Source organism: Salminus brasiliensis, chromosome 8 (assembly GCF_030463535.1).
Source record: "Salminus brasiliensis chromosome 8, fSalBra1.hap2, whole genome shotgun sequence".
NCBI classification, from domain to species: Eukaryota; Metazoa; Chordata; class Actinopteri; order Characiformes; family Bryconidae; genus Salminus; species Salminus brasiliensis.
In genome coordinates, this window is record NC_132885.1 from 22,640,713 (window position 1) to 22,660,953 (window position 20,241).

At 42.0% G+C, this 20,241-nt stretch overlaps 1 protein-coding gene across 1 annotated transcript in view; it reads right to left on the bottom strand.

Annotated features, from left to right (window-relative positions):
• Positions 1-20,241, bottom strand: part of gli2a (GLI family zinc finger 2a) — an 80,416-nt gene that overhangs the window by 37,999 nt on the left and 22,176 nt on the right. The window lies entirely within an intron of this gene.

Sequence of the window (20,241 nt, forward strand, 5' to 3'; positions counted from 1 at the left end):
CTACATCTTCAACATGAGACAGGCTGAAAGTGGGCTTCTGACAAAGACCTGCAGCAAGGCTGTCTTTGAACTGAGGGGTGAAGGACGGTAGAGACTCAAGGAAGAGAAGACTCTGCCCAAACGCAAAAACCAACCTGACAGCAACGAGAAATAAACTCACATAAATACACCTTCTGGTTTCCTGATCTATTTCCAGGCCACACTGATACGGTCTGTGGTGAATCTTCTAAGGCAGAAAGTCAGAGGTAACTGTAGTGTTGCCACACTACTGGAACTTCAACTTGACATGATACTAGGGTTGCGTATTGGCAAGAACCTTGCGATACTACATGTATAATGACACAGGGGTTACGAATCAATATCCTGCAATATATTGTGATACTGTGAACAAGGCGATATATTGGGATTTTCTTAATCTAATTTTAGGAAAACTGTCATCGTATTAAAAACACTGCACCATATGCACAACATGCAAAGAAAAGTTTACTATTTATGCAGTCAAACAACACAACACAACACAAAATTATTACAAAATTACAAAATGTAAACATCAAAAAACATCAATACTGTTTTCTGATACTGTGAATTGATACAGTGTTGCAAAACATAAAACCGCAATACTTTGATTTAACAATATTTTGAGAAGTTCCGATTTGCTATAAGATTTTCAACACCATGGGAATGGGTTTGGGGGTTTCTAGTAATTGCCAGGTTCATGTTGAGTGGAGTACAAGTACCTGAATGTGCCAAATGTCCTTCCCTGCAGTCATGCAAACATAATGGAACTTCTTAACTTTCTATGGAAGTCAATGTAAAGTCATTTTTGGAGCATTGCTATTGGTCCATTTATCATGAACATTTGACACAGTGTAAAGAATTAAAAATTACGCCAAAAAGTGAAAAACGTTTTTTTTTTGGATGACAGCTATGCCAAAATAAGCCTACATAAGATCTCACAAAACAGGGCTGAACATGAAGTTAAAAAAAAAAAGTTTTCAAGTTTTTAAAATGTACAAGCTTTGTATTATAGCTTTTACATAACAATACTTTATGTTGATTTTTTTAATTATTAGAATACTGGGATTGTTTCAATGTTTCAGTTTTGATACACAGCAATATTGTTTTTGCCAACACTAGTAAACTCTTTTTTACACTGGCTTACACTGAAACAGCTCTTATTCTTAGCAACGGGAAGTGAGTAAAGCCATTCTGGAACATATACCTCCTGAATATCCCCCCGCCCCTTCAGACAGGAATGCGTTCAGAGTCTGGGCTTCTCCTTTTTGAAATAATTGAAACCTTACAGACAGTGTGGCACCCTCTGTACCTCTTCACCAATCATGTGAAATGTGCAACCATGTGAAAGGTGGATTAAAGCTCCTTGCGAGTTTTTATTCGTCAGAAAGGGCCAGAAATCTTCTTCCCGTCATAAAAAAGGGCACTGAATTAAGGAGACCTTGTTAAAAAGCAACATGCATTCATTAATGACTGGAATGTTCTTCAGGGCCCTGGCTGCTCAGCCTTGGGTAAGCAGTGTAGGGTACACTGTCTGCAGATCATAACCAAACTTGGTGAATATTATGGCTATAGCTATTGGGTGCTTAATTATTTCCTCAGCCAGGCATGGGTCCTAATGCGTAGGTATCTGTCAGTGCCATGGCTGGAGAGGGGCCATTTTCTCAGGCCTGCTCCTGGCTCACATTAAAATTCTTAAGGTGTCACGTGCCTGAGTGATTCAGGCATGACCTGAGAGCAGAGAACATGGAGGAAAAAGGCCTGTGATCATTATCTGTACCTGAGAGGACCTGAGGGTACAGCAGGGTACAGAAAGGAGGGCTGCAGGCCTCTATGAGGGGGCCGCTCAGGGAGGAGGCCCGTATGAGTCAGCATTCCGAACCCATCACTCTCACTCTGCTCATAGGATTCACTCTGAAATGCACATGACTGTTTTTTCACTCCCAGTCTGCTAAAAGAGAAGGGGTCATCCTTAGAAAGGTTAAAAGCAATGCTTTGCTTGATCTCTGATTCTTGAAGGCATAGGGGCATCCTGGTGTCCTGAAGGTAAAAACATAATCCTTTTCTAAGCAAGAGGGTAAAAGTGGTTTTACCCTTTTAACCTCTTAAAATCCCAGCTGTATTACACCCTAAGGCTTATTATTCCATAAGTGACAACAGTGCAAACAAGCTGACTTATGCTTACGGTGAGTAGAAGTAAAAGTGTGGGACTGTTGATGTGTGAGAACGAGAACAAGAGTTTTCTTTGAAAACAGTCATCTGCAGTAGCAGTTAAAACTTAAGTAAAAGCTTTAAAGATGAACCAGCTTAAAACGATGCAGTAACTGATTACAGAGCGTTTTCTCAATGAACTCAGTTTCATCAATTCAGTTTCAGCAAACGTTGTCCTAACTTATTCAGATTTCAAAACTGACAGAATTTCAGAATTTGAGAAATCAAATGTTTTCAAATATTTCCATTTTCCCAAATGGAAAAATGTGAGAAGGTCTAATGCGCTGCCAGAAAGGCCTGGGGATCGAGGATCAAATCCCAAGCCATGTCACTTTGCCATCAGTATCCGGATTCTGACAGTGCACAACTGGCTGTGCTCACTTTGGATGGGAAAATAAAGCAATGTTGGCCGGCACAGGCATCTGCTGGGGACCCAGCGCTTTCCTCCGCGCATGTCGGCTGTGCTTCTAAAAGAGGTGATGGCTGGCTTTGCATGTATCAGAGGAGACATGAGTCAGGTCTTTATCGTCCTAGTGTTGGGAGCATTGCTAGTGCTAGTAGGAGCAACGAATGAATGTAAATAAAATAGAATAAATTATGATTACATTATGATGTAATTAATCAAATAATTATGTAATTACTACTACAATAAAACAGAATGTTATAAAAAAAAGCATGCATCTGAGCAGTCACCATAAGGATTGTGTGTGTGGAAATGATCTGATGTAGACATTTGTAGTCTCTGTCAAGTCAAGTCTCCAAGTCCTGGAGAAATGATCAGCGTCTGTGTTTGTGCAAAAGTAATGGAAAAAACAACTGAGGGGTAAGCAGAATAACACAGTTATAACACAGCATCTGTAGAATATATGAGGGTGCTTATAAAGCCTGGAGACCTTCAGGAAAAAGTGACCACATACTTTCAGGTTCTTGGGCGGCTGTTTTTTCCCCTATACCACTGAGTTAGGCTCCCTGTCCTTGGCGAGTTGGGAGTGAGAGAGAGAGAGAGAGAGAGAGAGAGAGAGAGAGAGAGAGACGTTCTTCAAGCGTGATGTAGGGCCCAGAATAATGAACCTCTCTATGAGGGCATTTGGGAGAAGGAACATGTGCATGCATAACATCTTCTTTCACGCTTCGGCCAAGTCCATGTGCGGCATGTCAGTGCGTGAGTCCAACATATGCAGCATGGGGGAGGTGGACTTTTGGGATGTCTGTGTCATTAAGAATGATGGGAACTTGTACAGGAGAGCGTGAGGGATTATATCTCAGCCCAAACACCATTTCTCCATACTCTCATAAGCTTAATTCAATTTTTCCTTTTACTGCACCAGGATATTTTACATGAATCTTTCATTAGGGGCACTGCAAAAGGAACCCATTGCACCACTTCAGGCTCTGTGCTCGGCCATGTCAATTCCAAAGGTAGCGACAATTAGCTCTAGGGTTCGGTTCACCACTACAAGTACTCTAAAGTCATGAGAATGACAGTGATGGCTGTTTATTAGCTCGCAACATAACACAAGAAGCATCACTTTATGAGAAGACAGTAATACACACTAACGCCCACAAGAGTCCACCGGGAGAAGGAGGCATATTTGGAAGTGTCTGCTGGAGGGGGTGCAGAAGAGGGATTGGCTGAGTGGGCTTTTACTCCATCACCCAGACAGCTCCATTGTTCTCAGGCCAAAGGAGGAACCACAGGCCAATGCCCTGGAGACTTCACAGGTGTGATCACATGGTTAATGCAGTCCTTCTTCCAATGGTGTAAACTTAAAGGTCCTCACAACTTGTACGGATGGGGACATTAGCATTAGTTATTACTGTTATGCCACACTTGGCCCACTACAGCCTGAAAAAAGAAAGGTTCTTTGGAGTGATGCCACTGTTTTGTCTCCTTAAAGATCCTTTTGGAAAGAACAGATTTTGAGAGTAAAGATCTAATTGAAGGTTTAAGGAATCTCCAGATGTTTTGACAAGTTTGACACAGGTTCTTTACTAATTAAATGTTCTAAACTTTATGTCCAAGATAAACAAGCGTAGATTACTTGTGTACGAGGATGCGGGGCAGTTCTTACTGGCTCTTGAAATAGACAAATAAATTGCTATTTTTTTGTGATGCTATAGAAGAACCCCTTTTGGTCGCCTAAAAACACTGTTCTTTAGATGAGGATGTATGTAGTGATGCATTAGTGTGTTTAACCCCTTGTTGGGGTTGTAATAGAACTTACTACAAACTTCTATTACCAAAGAATAGCTTCACCCATTTGTACAGAAGTCCCTGTAGTTACTGAATGATACACCTCAGTGTGTACCAAGCCAAGTGTTATGGGGTTAAACTTCTTCATTTAAAGATGTGATGTACAGCATCACTTATCGATCACTTTGTGGCACCTTGAGCATGTGCTAGTTTTATCTACACTAAGGTATATGATAAGGAAACCTCAGCCTACTCGTGTTCCTTTGGAAGGTGTCTTGTTTGTTTAAGTTATGAAGAAATATTATTGTTTCAGACCCCCATATTAATGTCTCCAACGTGCAAAACATCCTGTCGAGGTCTGGTGAGAACCAGCCACCTCTTTTTGTAGCAGGATTAAGTGAGGATTTGGTCTCCTTTTAAAGACAATGCCAGATGAGAGACATTAACAACGGGCAGTCTGGGTCTCAAAGCGCAGGAAAAACATTCACTTTTCATGCCCAAACGAAGCCGAGAGCGGGGTGGCTTTGTAGCGAGAGGAGCTCATCCTCAGAGGAAGCACTCAAGAACAATAATAATATCCTGAGAGGCCAGGCAGCAGCAGTGTAATTAAAAAAGCTTTTCTGCCTTGCTCCAGGAACAAGGAGGGAGTGAGCAGGAGGGAGTCGACTCCGACAGGAAATTCCAGCCGAAAAAGCTGGCAAGGAGCCTAACTACACAGCACCATGCCAACCACTACACACCAGGTCCTCAAGCCGCCTTGAACCCTGGGAAGCCGCAGGCCAAGCGGTAGCTTCCAATAGCTGCAGTTGCTCTCGGTAGCATGCAATTTGTTTACCCCCTCGCTTTAACATCGTAAGCCTGTTTTCACCAACTGATACACATCCACTTCCAACAGACTGCGATTTGTAAGAAGCCTGAACGGCTTTGTTTTTCCTAGTTATCCCACACCTGGGAGATGTGCGCGCTGTGTAACATCTCTGTTTAGTCTGCCTTGATGGTTTTTTCCCAAGGCGTTAGTTGTGGCGGCAGCAGGATTAAGGGTTTAGGGGAGTGCACGAAAACTGCATCCAGCAATGAAAGGAAGTATTAAGTGAATGACTTTTCATTTAACACCCCTGGAGCTTTGCAAAATGATACACTTCATATTGACGGTGTTCTTTTGGTGTTTTAGTTGCCCGAGTTCTTTTTAAATACAGTAAATATGCTATTGTAAATTAATACTTTGAACTGAACATTGCCCATATTACATATACAACCTTTACTCATAACTGCCCGAGTCAGAGTTCTCACTCTGGAGCTACTGTGAAATTCTCCAAAGCAACTAATATAACTTATAACTTATTGAACCAATGCATGAACCGATTCCCGGTGGAAAGCCATACAGCTGAAGTTTCGAGGGCTTCCATGTGACCTACCTATTGTTAGTGGCCATTGAAAGCTTAGCTCCAGTCATGTGGCAACATACAAGTATTTACAGCACCTCACCATAAATACAGTAGCCCCAGATGTGGAGGATCCTCAGCAGACCCTATGAATCTTTCCTGTTTATATTTACAAAGCTGGGCCCTGTTAGCTTTTCTCTGGCAAGCTGAAGCCACATCAAACCACTGGCCAGATTCATTCAATCGCTGGCCCATGTAGGGTTTGGAGATCTCCCTTTATTTATTAGCCCTGTCTGAGGTCCTGGTCTACTGCAGAACCTCAACCAGGGAACTAAAGCTATCAGAGATGGGCAGTTGTGGCCTAGGGTTACTTGCTAATAAGCCCAATGTATCACTGCAAACATGAAGGCTATACAAGGCTGTGACAGCGTTAGTAACCCGAGACTTAAATGTGATGCTATTGTATATTTTAGTGTAGTTAGCATGCTATTGGCGTACTTGCGGAGCTAACGAGGTGATAAGGGTTTTCGCTAAGGCTAATTACACATAATGCTAATCACATACCTGACTGTGCCCTAATTTATCACTGGAAGGCTAAAAGTCTTATAATGCTTAAAATCACCTTTATTCCTTTTTCTTGAAGGCTTGTAAAATGAAGTAAGATTAAGATGAATTTATTACATGAGGACAAATAAGTTCATTATTATCAGAGTTGTAGATTTGATAACGGTTTGTGTGAAATTGGTACTCGGGGAGCAAAGCTTTACAAGAGGAAGGTGAGGTGAATGAAAACAACTTTACCAAAAGCTGTTTACCATTTATTTAGTGTCTCACGTTAACACATTTGCTAGTTACAGATGAAATTTATGATTTTGTAAATGGCACTCACACATCTGCTTGTAAACAAATGTATGCCTTTTGTAAATTGCTGGTTTTTGGCTACTCATGTTCCGCTGTTCCACATAATGAGCAAAACCAACAAAACACTTGGGGTTTTGTATAATCATGGGTTCCCAATGGGATTGCCATTTCCTAAAACTCAGCGAGTAAATTTTCACCATCACCATGAGAACTCTTGAGAAAGCTCATACAGTGCCCTTTCTTGCCCTTTAGCCTTCAAACTCTGGCCGACATAAAAGACGACCATTGACACAATGGATGTCCAAACATCCTAGCATTGGACCGTGCTGCCTCAGCACTACTAGAGCACGAAGAAGTCCAATTGAGAGAATTCCTGTGTAGGACGTCCTCTCTCAGATGGACAAAGCATTCATGCTGGAGCCATGTCAATTCTTCTGAGGGAATCCCAGCTGGAGTTCACCCTGTGTCCAGGGTCTCTTTAGGGGAAAAAAAAGTATATGAGCGCACAAGAGTGAGAAGCTATGTTCTGCGATAAGATATGCTTAGGTCAATGGTCCATTTACATAAAACAGGCACCTAACTATCCAGTCTAATCCTAGCTCTGGCTCCAACTTCAATGGGTTTCGAGGGAAGAATTTGCTGTAAAAGCACAAACTAAAAACAGCTGTGGAGGCACACAGTAATTTGCCTTGTGGATGCTATTCCTGGGGGTAAGAATTCAGACAGACACTGCATGGTTAGGGTACTCATCCCTTGTCCTCTACAGGGGGTTCTCCTTTTTTGTGTATCTCCAGACACATACTGAGAGCAGTTATGTCCTCTTCATAAAACCGTTGCTAAAAACTCCCCTTATGTCTTCTTATTGTTCTACTATGCACAGCTGTAGTCCTTTTTTCGACTTCCTGTGACCAGGAACATAATCGTGGCAAAACACTCCCTCCTGGTCCTCTATGTGTGATGTCTATTATGTGGGGCTTCAGGTCAGTAGGACCTCGTCTCAATGCCACCAACAACAAGACCCCTCATTAAAATGCTTTTCCATTGTGACCACATTACTCCCCATGGATGCAACTTCCCTCTACTCCATTATTCTTTGGGCTCATTGTATCGCTCCAATGCTCACCGTCTTAGCCATCTGCATATTAGCCCTGCCACATTTCAAGGAAGTTGTAATTCCGACGACACAGCAGCAGAAATTCTTAACTTGAACTTACTGTCTCACACAGATAAAAGTAAAATGATTAACTGCGGGTTACCTTTTTTAAGTCATTTACAACCCTGCGTGGTGCTGCCAGCCTCAGCACCACTGGACATGTGGATAATGAAGTGCTTTAAGGAAACGTTGCCCCTCAACTCTTGTTTTTCCAAAGGACGAGAAGATTAGGCTCTTAATTAGTGCTTCCAAAGAGAAGGCTCAATTTACGGGATAGCAACAGAGCAAATGGGGGAGGGAGCAGGGGAATGTCCAACAGTCTGGTATGAGGGCCTCCCTATTACTGAGGGGAAAGGGGGATGGGAGGGCTGAGAGGACCTTTCTTTCCAACAATAGGGGTGCATTCCGCCTTTACGGCGATTCACAGGACGCCGGAGGAGGGTCTATAGCGGGCTCTGGCTCTCAAACCCAGGATGACCTGTGAGTAAGGGGTCATAGAGGTAATGACTACATCAAATGGATCCTGGCCCTATTGAAAAAAAAAAAGATAAACAGCCTCAGTCAGCAGTATGGAGAGGGGGAGCAGCTAGAACTAAGGGCTGAAGAGGGAAGGGGAATGGGGTAGAGTCAACAATGGCATGAATTAAATTGCAAACTCCAGGACCTGGCAAGCAAACAAGCAGTGAGACTGTGTTTTTCTTCTCTGGAGTGGAGTGTGATTGCAACAGTGCCAGTCCTTCAACAGAGGGCCTTAGAACAAGAGATGGCGATCTTCTATGTATCATTCAAATGACTTGCTAAAGATTCATGAGGAAAACGTGAGACAGATTATCAGCCACTTGAAGACCTTGAAGATTTTCTCCTTACTGGTTCTGAAGGAAAAAAACTCTATAGTGTAAAAAACCTCATGCGCAGTATTGTTTCTTAGGAACCGAGTAAACCTTGAGGAGCACTTGTCAGGTCTTTGTCCTTTGCAATAAATCATGATGGGAGTTGTGTCCTCTCCCGTTCCTGTGGGTTTCTGTGGGAAAACTATCTTGCTAAGTCATGCCTTTCCCGCCACTGTTCCTATTTCAGGAACCCACCTGTTTACTGGGTTAGATCCTGAGCGTTGGTGTAAGACTACATCCTGCTGAGATTCCTTTCCAGTTAGGTTTCACCTCTGATCTGACATTCAGAGACCTTTTGTTCTCAGAAGATCAAACCTCTTTCAATTGCTAAACATTTCTCTCAGTGGCTGACCACAAACTGGATTCTCCTTTCTCAAGGATTTCTCATTGATGCCAGTCAGAGGCCTGGGGAATCTTACTTTTCCGTAATTCTATTTCGATAAACCTCAGAGGTTTGCCAAACAAACGCAATACGACCAGAAAAGGCTATGATGCACACTTTATTCCACTGCATCGATGTAAACAAAAACGGCTATGATGGCTACTGAGGTGAAATCAGGTAACAGGATACTCAGCAGCAGCAGTGCAAAGGGGCTAGTGCAACCGTAGCACTGAGAGAAAGCTGTACTCCATCGTGCCTCTGAAACCATACTCTGTTTGGGGACTTTCAGACAGTGTGCAACTTCACTGTTTACTTGGCTGTCATGCAAGTATGAAAATAAATAAACATGGAGCTATGAGTAACACATGTAGCTTTCTTCAGCTCCACAGTGGAGAGGGCAGAAACTGGATGGATGGGGCTAAGTAAGTCTGCACGTTCGTCTTAATTAAGGTCTTAATGGGTGAGAGTCAACAGAGCACCAAACCAATTTATCGTTGCTGTTTAAACAAAACCTTGCGACTCTGCAATGGTAACTTTTAAGAATAGCATTGTTTTTCATGGAAGTTTATTCAACAGGTTTTTGATGATAATTCTGGACAATTCATTAAGAAATGGCAGCTGAATTTTGTTGGTGTAAAAATGAAAACATGTTTTTGAGGTTTTGCTAGGACACTGACATTAAACTTCATTGTTAGTTAGCCCCAAATTCGAGCTCAGGCATGCCACACGTTTGTACTGATACGACACATGATTTTAGGCCTACACTATCTACACTGTCTGCTGTTTGAGATGCTTTGATGACTAAAGTGTACTACATTTGGCATCACTTTAAACCACAACAGTTTAAAATATTTTAGCAAATGTTGACACAACAAACTAATTACAATGCCCGCATAAGCTGCTAATTGCCACGTTTGTCTACGTTCTTGCATTTAGACTCAACCTCAAGCTAAAGGAGCAAAAGTCATTTCTAGGGCCAATACGTTTTTTGTTCACACACTTGTTTTAAGTCCTTTTGGTGCTCTTGTAAATATTGTCTGACAAGCAGAAGCACGCTTCCGTCTGGCCCTCGGAGTGCACTCTGCATAGGGCAATATTTATCTTAGAGCGGCCTGCCAGAGGAGGCTGGAAAGGAGAACAAGGGGGCTAGGTAAACACTTCAGAGGGGTCTGAGACGGCCCTCCAACACTTTTCTGAAAAGTGCTAGTGACTGACCTCCAATTCAACACCATCGCACTAGCTGGAGATCAGACAAAAGCAGGCAAACACCCTCTTGTTTGACGACAGTGGAAGTAGTGCTAAGTACTGAGGGGAAACTGCTGTACTATGCTATTAAAGCTAGTGTATCAGTCTCAGCAAATATGTGTATAGTTTAGATGGCAGATATTTTCAGAAAATCCATGCAGTAAAACATTAATCACTTAGAACAGCAGTGCATAAGCTGTGTGATTTGGTGTGATTTCTAAGTTAGTACTGACACAAAAAAAGTGTCGAAAAACTGCTGGGATGTTTTTTTTCTACTCAAATGCTGGGTTGAGCATATTGGGTCATTTTTGACACAATTTTCAGCATTAATTAACAACAACTGAGGAAGCCGATTAGTCGGTTAAACACCTTTTCTTCAGGCAGCAGCGTGGAATCAAGACTGACATGAATTGATGTGTAAACAGATCAATCTGTGAGCTATATTTCAAGTTAAAACTACAAACTGTATTTAGTATGGGAGAGTAAAACCTGCTGCTACTGGTGTCAAAATGCAGCAATAAATATTGTTGTGAAAATGTATTGTATGAATATTGTGATATTTCATGGTTTTTCTCAATTTATAGCTGAATGTCAGGCAATTTAAGGCAGACATTAACAGTATCTGTATAAAAAGTTTATTGTAGTTGGCAAACATTTATTATTTTGATTTGTGTTGTAGTTGCTTCTTACTTCCAATGCAACTCTTTATTTGATGCCATTTAATTTAAATAGTCAACTGATCAATTTTAAATTTCAATTTTTGATTTTAAAAATTAAGAATTTTAAATAATAAAGAAAATTAAATAATAAAGATATGATAAGCCTTTATTAGTCCCACAGTGGAAAACTTCACAGTGTCACAGCAGCAAAGGGATAGCAAGACACTCAGATGCAAAATGTTGATAAATTACCAATATGTACACAATATAAATGATAGAAGAGAATGATTCATTAAAGAGCACATAATGATATTTATACTGTAGATTATGCTATCAGATATGGTAAAACATGGTCGTGTGGTTCTTGAATTCATTTCAACAGTTTTCAAAAATGTTAACTGAAGCATTGAAGCACTGAAGACTGATGTTTCTTTTATTCAGTGACAGAAGATGCACAGAAAACCCTGGACACGCCGACACTTTTAACGATGGCAACATGGTCACATGTACGGCGTAACTCCTCTGGGGTCAGATTTCAAAGAAGTTTCAAGACAATAGGTGTCAATAGGGTTAAAAAAGTATATCATGGGTCAGATTAAAAAATTCACAGATAGGCACACCACAAAGACCTGCCTGCCTTCCGTCCTATTACTTACACTCTGAGAAAAACGACTAATAGTGAAGAACATGAAAACTGTCATCTTAATGCCTTCATAGTTAACCTCCTTTCAGCTGTCAAAATGCACAACCCACTCAAGAGTGTCCAGCTGCCAGAAAGTCAGCTCTCATCTCATCTGCCCATTGCAATGACAATGAAAGAAAATTAGGATTGAAAATTGTCATCAATTAAATGAGGCCGATGGAGGTGAAACCGAGGAACCTAAAAGCCGTGTGCTGTGAAGATGGAAACAGGTGGAGACTAAGAGCCCTTCTGGCTGAATGGCTGCAGTCTGACAGTGAGGGAGAGTTCCACAATGAGCTCTGTCTCTGCTAAGAGAAGGGTCATTAACACAGATAATAGAGAGAAGCATCATTTTAGACATCTTAATTTGGTAATTAGCCATTAATGACAGGAAAGCGTACTCGTTAGAGGACTGACTGTACAAGAGAAAGAAAACTTTGCAGTGTGTGCACTTAGCTTTCAGAATGGGTGGTATGTCTCAGCATGGTGACGTCCACTGCAGAATCAAAACATCGCTTGGTCAGGGCCTTCAGCTCAGGCTAAGCTCTGGACCTATAGCAGAGCTTTAATGGCTGCTGTGGGCGCCACTGTCTAGAGTACAGCAATAATAGAGTGTATTATACTATGTTTAGTTCTGACCTTGCAATGTGAACCGCTGACAGGCATTCTGTCAGGGATAACGTCTCCCAATAACGGCACTCCGAAATACCCGTCCGCTTCATTGGCCTGTAAACAAGCAATGACCGGAAGCCGCTAAAAAAATTAGCAGTTAACCGGCCTGCTAAACAGAACTGTGACTAACAAGACAGGGTGCGAACAGCACGTGACAACAGTGGCATTAACTAACCCAAACTTTCCCCAAAAAACAACAAAGCTCTCTACACTCCCTGCAAATGACCGAACACCATTTTCAACAGACGTCCTGTTTCTGTTTCTGAAGCTCCACGTCACGCTCACCTTCTACCTCAAAAAAAAACACTGCAGTTAGGCCAGCCATCTTTCAACAGAACGTGTTTAAACTACCCAAACTGATACAGTGTTTCTTACTGGTTCTGTCTCTGGCCTTGTCCTAGATATAGGGACATTAGACATGGAGATTCTGATTCTGTGGAGTTTGCCATCTTATAACAATTGAAAGTCACCTAGCTGACTTTAAGGACAAGATGTCTTGTTTACTGTATATAAATATACTACTGATCTTTAGCACATCAGCTAAAACTTTTAGATGAAGCAAATAAAGTGGATTATCTCATAACAGGATAGCAGTTAGAAAGTAAGTGAACTCAACCAACTGTGTAAGTTGAAAGTAAGTGAACTCAGTCAACAGTAAGTGAACTCAATTGAAGCTCTTAATATCAATTTGTCAAATGCGAAAGAAATGATGGGGGAGTGAAGACCTGAGTGACTTCAAAAAATTAAAGGCCAAATACTTTTGCCTAGTCAATTTTCAAAACAGCAAGGCTTGTGCAAGGGGTGCTCCCAGTCAGCTATGGTGAGTATATACTGACAGTGATCCAAGGAGGGACAAACCACGAACCAGAGGCACCGTGCAAAGGCCTCAAAGTATTCATTGCTTTCCTCGATGAAATCTATTCCACATGGGCCGATGGACTACTGTGGGATGTGACAGAAAACTGTAATAATGGTTATGGGGGGGGGGTCATAGCAGTCTCTTCAATCTGGTGGTTTATCTAAGATATCTCACCACTCACAGGACTGAAGGGATTTCCCGCAAATGTATTGCTGACAGATACCACAGCAGGCTTTCAGAAGTCTATTAAAGTCCATACCTCTGTGGGTTAATGCGGTTTGGTGGCACATAGATGCCCAAGAACACATTAAAGAGGTGGTCATAAAATTTTGGCTTATCTACCTATGTTTTTTACATAGGTAGCATTTTTTTTATTTCTTAATCACCACCCTGGACCCATCACTGAAAAGCCGCTAGGACCAGGGCTGACGTCTGTCCGAAGAAATGTCAAAGCAAACATAAAGCAGAACTGACCACTGACTCACTCTGTTCCTTGCAAAACCAGTTGATCCTTCTTCCGAACTGAAAGGCCTTTTCTTAGCCGCAGTGATCCTGTAGCACACAGCCACACAAGATGGCGCTGTCAGGAATGATAGACTTCCACGTTAAATCAGGAGTTTGTCATTAAGCCCGTGTGTAAATCACTTCCAGCACTCCTAATGAGAAGTCTGGATGGGTATCAAAGTGAGAGGGGGTTTATGTTCCCCATAAAGAGTTTGTACGAGAAGCTGCATTACTTGCACTGAAACGTACTTGACGGAAAACACAATCTTGTGCGTTTAAGTTCGGGTTACGTGTTATGAATGTAGCGCAGAGTAACAATAACACTGGCCTGAAGTGGTAACACATGCAGAATCAGGCTAACCCGCAGCACACAATGACAGACCTCAAAAGTAAATTAGAGCTCATCCACACACACAAAGTTAAACAAACATCTGGCCTCTTTACCTCAGTGATAGGAACAACGTGGAGTGAAGCAGGGCAAAGCCTGGCTGAGACCTGATTAAAAAGCATTGCTCCTTTCCCTCAAAGTAATCTCAAAGCACATTGAAGTTTAACAGTCGCCCGTCGCCCTGACGAAGATACACATGTGCCACAGATGTGTCTGGATCCTCAGTTTGTTCTTCTCATCGCTAATGGCTCTCATATGTTTTTTACATATATATTTTTTTTTACTCTTTTGTCTTCCCGTTTAACAAGGCCGTGCAGACGCAATGTCACTGAGGGCTTCTTTTATGTGAAGTTACATGTCTGATATGAATTACTAGGAATTATGAATTATGACAAAAAGCCATTTACTTTTGTTTTCACACGTCGCCACATTCAACAACCCTCCTCGAGGTCTTCTCGTGTGTCTCGCCGTACACCAGTACCACTCTGAAGACCAGATACCATGCCGCTATTAATCAGAGACATGCTCTCCAGCCTCTTCTCCTAGCATTTTATAAATTCACAGCCAAATGGTCACTGGTGATAAACAACATTCCTGGTGGTGTAACGGCAGAAGAACGCTAAAGAACCCTCTCACAGAGCTCACTAACTAAATCCTAATATAAACTCAATCTGATGCTTTGAAATGATGCAGTATTCCCTCTGACAGCAGGCTCTGAGTCATCTGACAACTCAGCTTTGGACAGCAAAGATTCCTCTGTGGCTTTGAAACATCCTAACATGACTACACGGCCTTGTATGCTGTCATGTTCAGAGTCTATCTGAAGACGAGAGATGAACATGATTGGAGGGCTGTCGTCATTGAATCCAAGAGCTTATGTAGCACCAGCAGGCCGTGATTTTAATTAGAACATCTATTATGCCATCCCGGTCACCTGAAAGGCATACAGGAGCATCACTTGTGTAGACAATGAGATACACTATACGTTCAAATGTGTGTGGACACTGCTTCTAATGAATGTGTTCAGCTACTTTAAGTTGCACCCATTGCTGGCACATGATGTGCAAATGCACACACACACACAGCTTGTCTAGCCTGTAGAGAAGTACTGCCAATAGAATAGGACTCTTTCTGGAGCGGAAAATATGAACCTGTTGGCACCATGCCTAATGCAAGGCTTGGGCTAGAGGGGTATAAAGCCCCCCCGCCAGCATTGAGCTGTGAGGCAGTGGAGCTGTGTTCTCTAGAATGATGGTGACCCAACCAATACTTTGGGGGAAAGATGGGGAGTTGGTAATGCGGTGGGGTGGTGATCATACAGCGTTCTGATCTCATTGATGCTCTTGTCACTGAATGCAATCGAATGCTCTTTTTATGCCCTTGATTTCAGAAGAAAGAATAAATGAGCAGGTGTCCAAATAGTTTTGTCCATACAGTGTAAATGAATATCGTTGCTGTTGGGACAAAAAAACAGAGCTCTGATTATTCACGAGCTAGCCATTAAAGGAAAACCAGTGTGTTTTCAGTATGTTTAAGGCCAAATAACAGGGTTGTAAATAGGCTTGTAAAACCACATCTGGGCATTCTGCACCCCACACACTTACTATTTATATATCAAAGAATGTAAGGAATAAATGCTTTCTATCGCAGCTTTAACTTTGAATGGAACAATATTTTTAGGGATGCACTGATATGATAACTTGTGGACAAGGATATCAATATCCCTTAATTTAGTATACACATCTGCCATTGCTGACATTGATGTAGGACAACAATTACATTTAGAAATTGGGACTAAATTAATAAATTACATTTATTTCTGTTACAAATGCAGTAAAATTAATTAAATGTAGGTATTTCGGTGCAGTAGTCCAGCTAAGGTCACCTAGACATTCAGTATTTCTGGATCTCAATATATATTTCACGTGAAATCTAGAATTATTGTATTATTATCATTTATTTTTGCCAATACTGATATTATCCACATATATGTTAATGAATCCAGGGTGTAATTCTGATCCTATTGGTCCACATCATGAGATATTCACATAATGTAAAGACACTTGCAACTTCAACAAAAGAGACAAGACTTTAAGAAATACAAGATTTGCCACTTTCGTCAATTTGCCTGAGAGTCAGTTCTAAACGACCGAGGCGGTCTAGGACATACGGTAGCCATTTACCATAACAGTGAAATATTTCGGCTTTGGAAAGTTTGCCTGAGCGTGTGGCGCGCTAACCGTCACAGGATCTATTACACAAGTTATGCCTATTGAACATGAGAAGGTGTCAGTGATGTTATTTCTTCTGTTTGACTACATTTTCATTAGGAGTTACATGGCAATTATGCTGTCTCGCTGCATTTGACAAGCTGCCATGTCGAACTCGCTTGAGGTGTCAAAACGGAGCTGCACAAACACGGACTAACACAAGGCCTATTTAGGGCGAAATGTGGGCTGCAGTTCCACAGCTAGTGTGTGAGTGTGTGCGCCCGCTGCAATAACATTTCAATGTCTTGTTCTGACACTGAGAGTTTTCCATGGACACCAAAGCTAGTCTCTGATAAAAGAAATCCGTTGCTTTGCCTGGAAGTCTGCGGAGACTCCCGAGATTTTCTTTGAGGCCTTGCAGTTATACAGCCAAAAACTGAAAAATATAAATAATAAAAAAAAGATGTAAGATGATCATTAATTTTATACCATAAAAAAAGAGAGAAAAATGGCAGAGGGTGCTTGATAGAATTTCCTTGGGTTGCAAAGTTCAGTTTCATGAGAACGTGCTGGGCCGCTTTAAACCAATGGGAGCTCCCACAGAAATCTATCTGTCAACATAAAGGATGACAAAATCATAACACTGGAGGCAGATCTCTATCTGGAGACCGCACTAAGACCCATGTGGTGCTATATATATGGCGACAGGGCTGGCAAATCAGATAAGGCTAAGCATATTTGCTCTCAGATCCAACTCTGCAATTCAGTTCATCAATGACAACTCCTGCGTCAACATTGTTCCCCTTTGCAGTTCAGTCATTTCGCCATTTGGCTGCTGAGCAAACACAGCAGGAGACTGACTGAGGATCTTCTAGTGACACGGCAACCTCTCTGGTTGCTCTGTGGTGTAGGGGGTTGGAAAGGGGGCTTTGAGGATGGGAGGGCTGCCCTCTACATGCTTGTGATGAGTGTATGTGGTGAGCCGGTGGGTTGCGTGGGAGAAACTATGCCCTTTTTTTTTTATCTCTCTCTGCCTTCTCTTGGCAGGCCTGGGACGGCTCCCTCTGGGCCCAGACGCCTCTATGTCTCTACCAGCAGGGTGAGGCCCGCCTGACGGAAGAAAATGTTACCTGGAGCAGAACGCTAATTGGCTGCTGCCCAGACACCTCTGGCTAATGAACACGCGGGGCGCTGTTACAGAACGGCAGGGAAACAGAAGGGAACAGTGGGGAAAATGTAGGTGAAAAGACACTAATTTACTAGTTCCATTTAGAATTAGTTACGTCGAGGGTAAAAATCAACCTAATTGGCCTCACCAGCTGTTAGATGAGATATTTTGGGCTTTTTCTATGTGCCTAGCAAATGTGAAAAAAGATCCCAACCACTCAGGGACAGGGGATAAAAACACTCGACCCTTGCAGCTGCCTGCCCCCTTCTGTTCTGTACTCATTATTCTCAGTTTGATCTTCTACCTGAAGCCCCCAAAGCTGGAACGTTCACATGGATAAGTCTGACCTCTCTTAATGCATGGGTGTGGCAGTCGGATACATCGCCTCTGTGTTTCCCCACACCCAATGACTCTGAAACCCACTGTTGCTTCAGCTGCTGAACATTAGCTCTGGGATGAGTTAATGGCTGGCTGCAATCTGGCTGCTAACTGCTGAGGGCTAGATACACATCATCCTGTCGGGCTTCCTAAGCAATCAAGATAAGTGACAGTATTTTACTCGTGCTCAGTTATATAGAAATGTAAATTGTAAATTTAAAAACTATGTTTAAAACTATGTAAAATAGAGCATAAATAAGGGAGTGGGGGTGTTTCCCCTTTATTTACAATTTCCACCCACTAGCTAGAACTTCCCTGGCCACTCGTACATGACCCAAGAAGAACCGGGAGGGTGAAGGCTAGCATTTGCTTCCACAGAGACTGACAAGCTGCCACAACCACAGCGTCACTGGGCAGCTCAACACGCCTGCAGGAGAACAATAACTGCCGGTTCTGTTACATTTGCTTACAGACACACCGACACAGACTAGCATTGTGCTAAGTGAAGTGGGGGGAGAGGGAGGGCCACTCCACCCACAATGAGAGAGCCATAATAGAGCCAACACCAAGAATTGAGAATGAATTTTGGGTAAATTGTGACAATTCATGTTTACTGTAGCTCCAGATGTTATTAATATGCTATGCTAATGTTTCATAAGGTAGTTTGGCATCATTATGAAACTACAGTGCAATTAAAGCTAAATTACAGCAAGAAATAACTTGTAAAAAGTTAAAATAGCTTAAAAATGATCCAGTCTGACTGATGTTTTAATGGTGACCTGAATATGGCAATTATTACACAGGTAGTAAAACTCACGGAACACTTAAGCTCTCCACATTAAGTGGTTAAATAGTTTTTTCAGAGTTGAAAGAACTGTTTGTGTTTCTAAATATAAACAGACCCCCCCACCCCACCCCCTTCTCCTCTTAAGTATCCTGTGTGTGTCGTGGGAATTTCAGAGCAAGCATGATCCTTTCATACAACACAACTGTGTTGAATAAGGAGGATTAGGAGGGGATTTCACTCTCAACACTTGACCCATGGCTGTGCCAAAGCCAACACTTCAGAAAAGTATAGTCAGTACACATGGCCTGTGTACCTTTGAAAACGTACACTTCCACCAAACTCTAAACCAGCAGCTGTTCATTTAAAACGCTGAGCATTATGGCCCAGTGCTAGCCTTCAGATTTAGGCTCACAATATTAACGAAGGGCCTCTGACACAGCTTTGATTCTGGGTAGGACTGCGATCCCGCATGTTTGTGATGATGCTTCAGTGGCTCCATGCCACAGCATGTCACGAGCGTGTCTTGTTTATTCCATCGGTTTCATGCCATCTTCTGAGTCACAGATAAGAACCCCCCCCCCCCCCCGAATCCCTGCTTAACTGGCTGGATGCTGGAGGGAGGAGGAGTGGGATGAGCACGGGAGCGAGGAACAAGTCCGTATTTGCAAACGAGCTGTGCTGACCTCGCTTTGCTTTGAAGCCCAGGCCAAGAATGCATAGTTTACATTGTGGGAAATTACCTGGGCCACAAACACAGGGCTGGAAGATTCATCCGGAGATGTAAAATTCACACTGATTTGCACCGTGTCATTCAGACTGACCTCAAATCCAGACACACTCCATGGCTAAAACACCCACTTTCCTGGTTTTGATATGTACACATGAATATGCTATTTTCCATAATGCCATAACTCAAGCCAGTTATGGGGAAAAGCTGCTGTTATTAGAGTGATTGAGATTTCACGCTGTTACCAGAGCTGTGAAGCAACTTTGACAAAAGGCAAACGAGCAGGGAAACTTTCTTACATTTCCCATGTACATGCTTTCTGAGTTTCCAAAGATGTCGGTCTCTGGCAGGCTCACTCTGCTGCCCTCAGGCCACACAGAATGAGAAGAGTAAGCGTCACTCCAGACACTCTAGATCCTGTGGCCTACTTCACACGTGCACAAATATATAAATAGAGAAAATGGTATGTTGTAATCTTTTTATTTTAGCACTAAAGATTTTATGAAATATCTTCCTTCTGTATAAACACACACCGACCGCATACCTTAAAGATGCCATGGAATACATTTATTGAGCATTTTAAATTGTTATTTAATGTATGAACAGTATGTGTGGGACTTTTTGGGGGCAAAAAAGCTAGTACTACTTACAACTCTGTTTTGCCTCAGATTTTTTTATTATTTATTTATATATTTCATCAATTATATATTTATATTATTTATTCATAAAATTATATTTAAATGTTCTGATTATTTTAAAGGCTGCTTTACATTACCAAAACAAAAACAAAGTTTTTAGAATTATTCCTGAGTCTTACTGGATAGTGCTGCTGCCCTCTCTGGCTCCTCTCAGTGTCCGGTCAGAATGGTGTGCT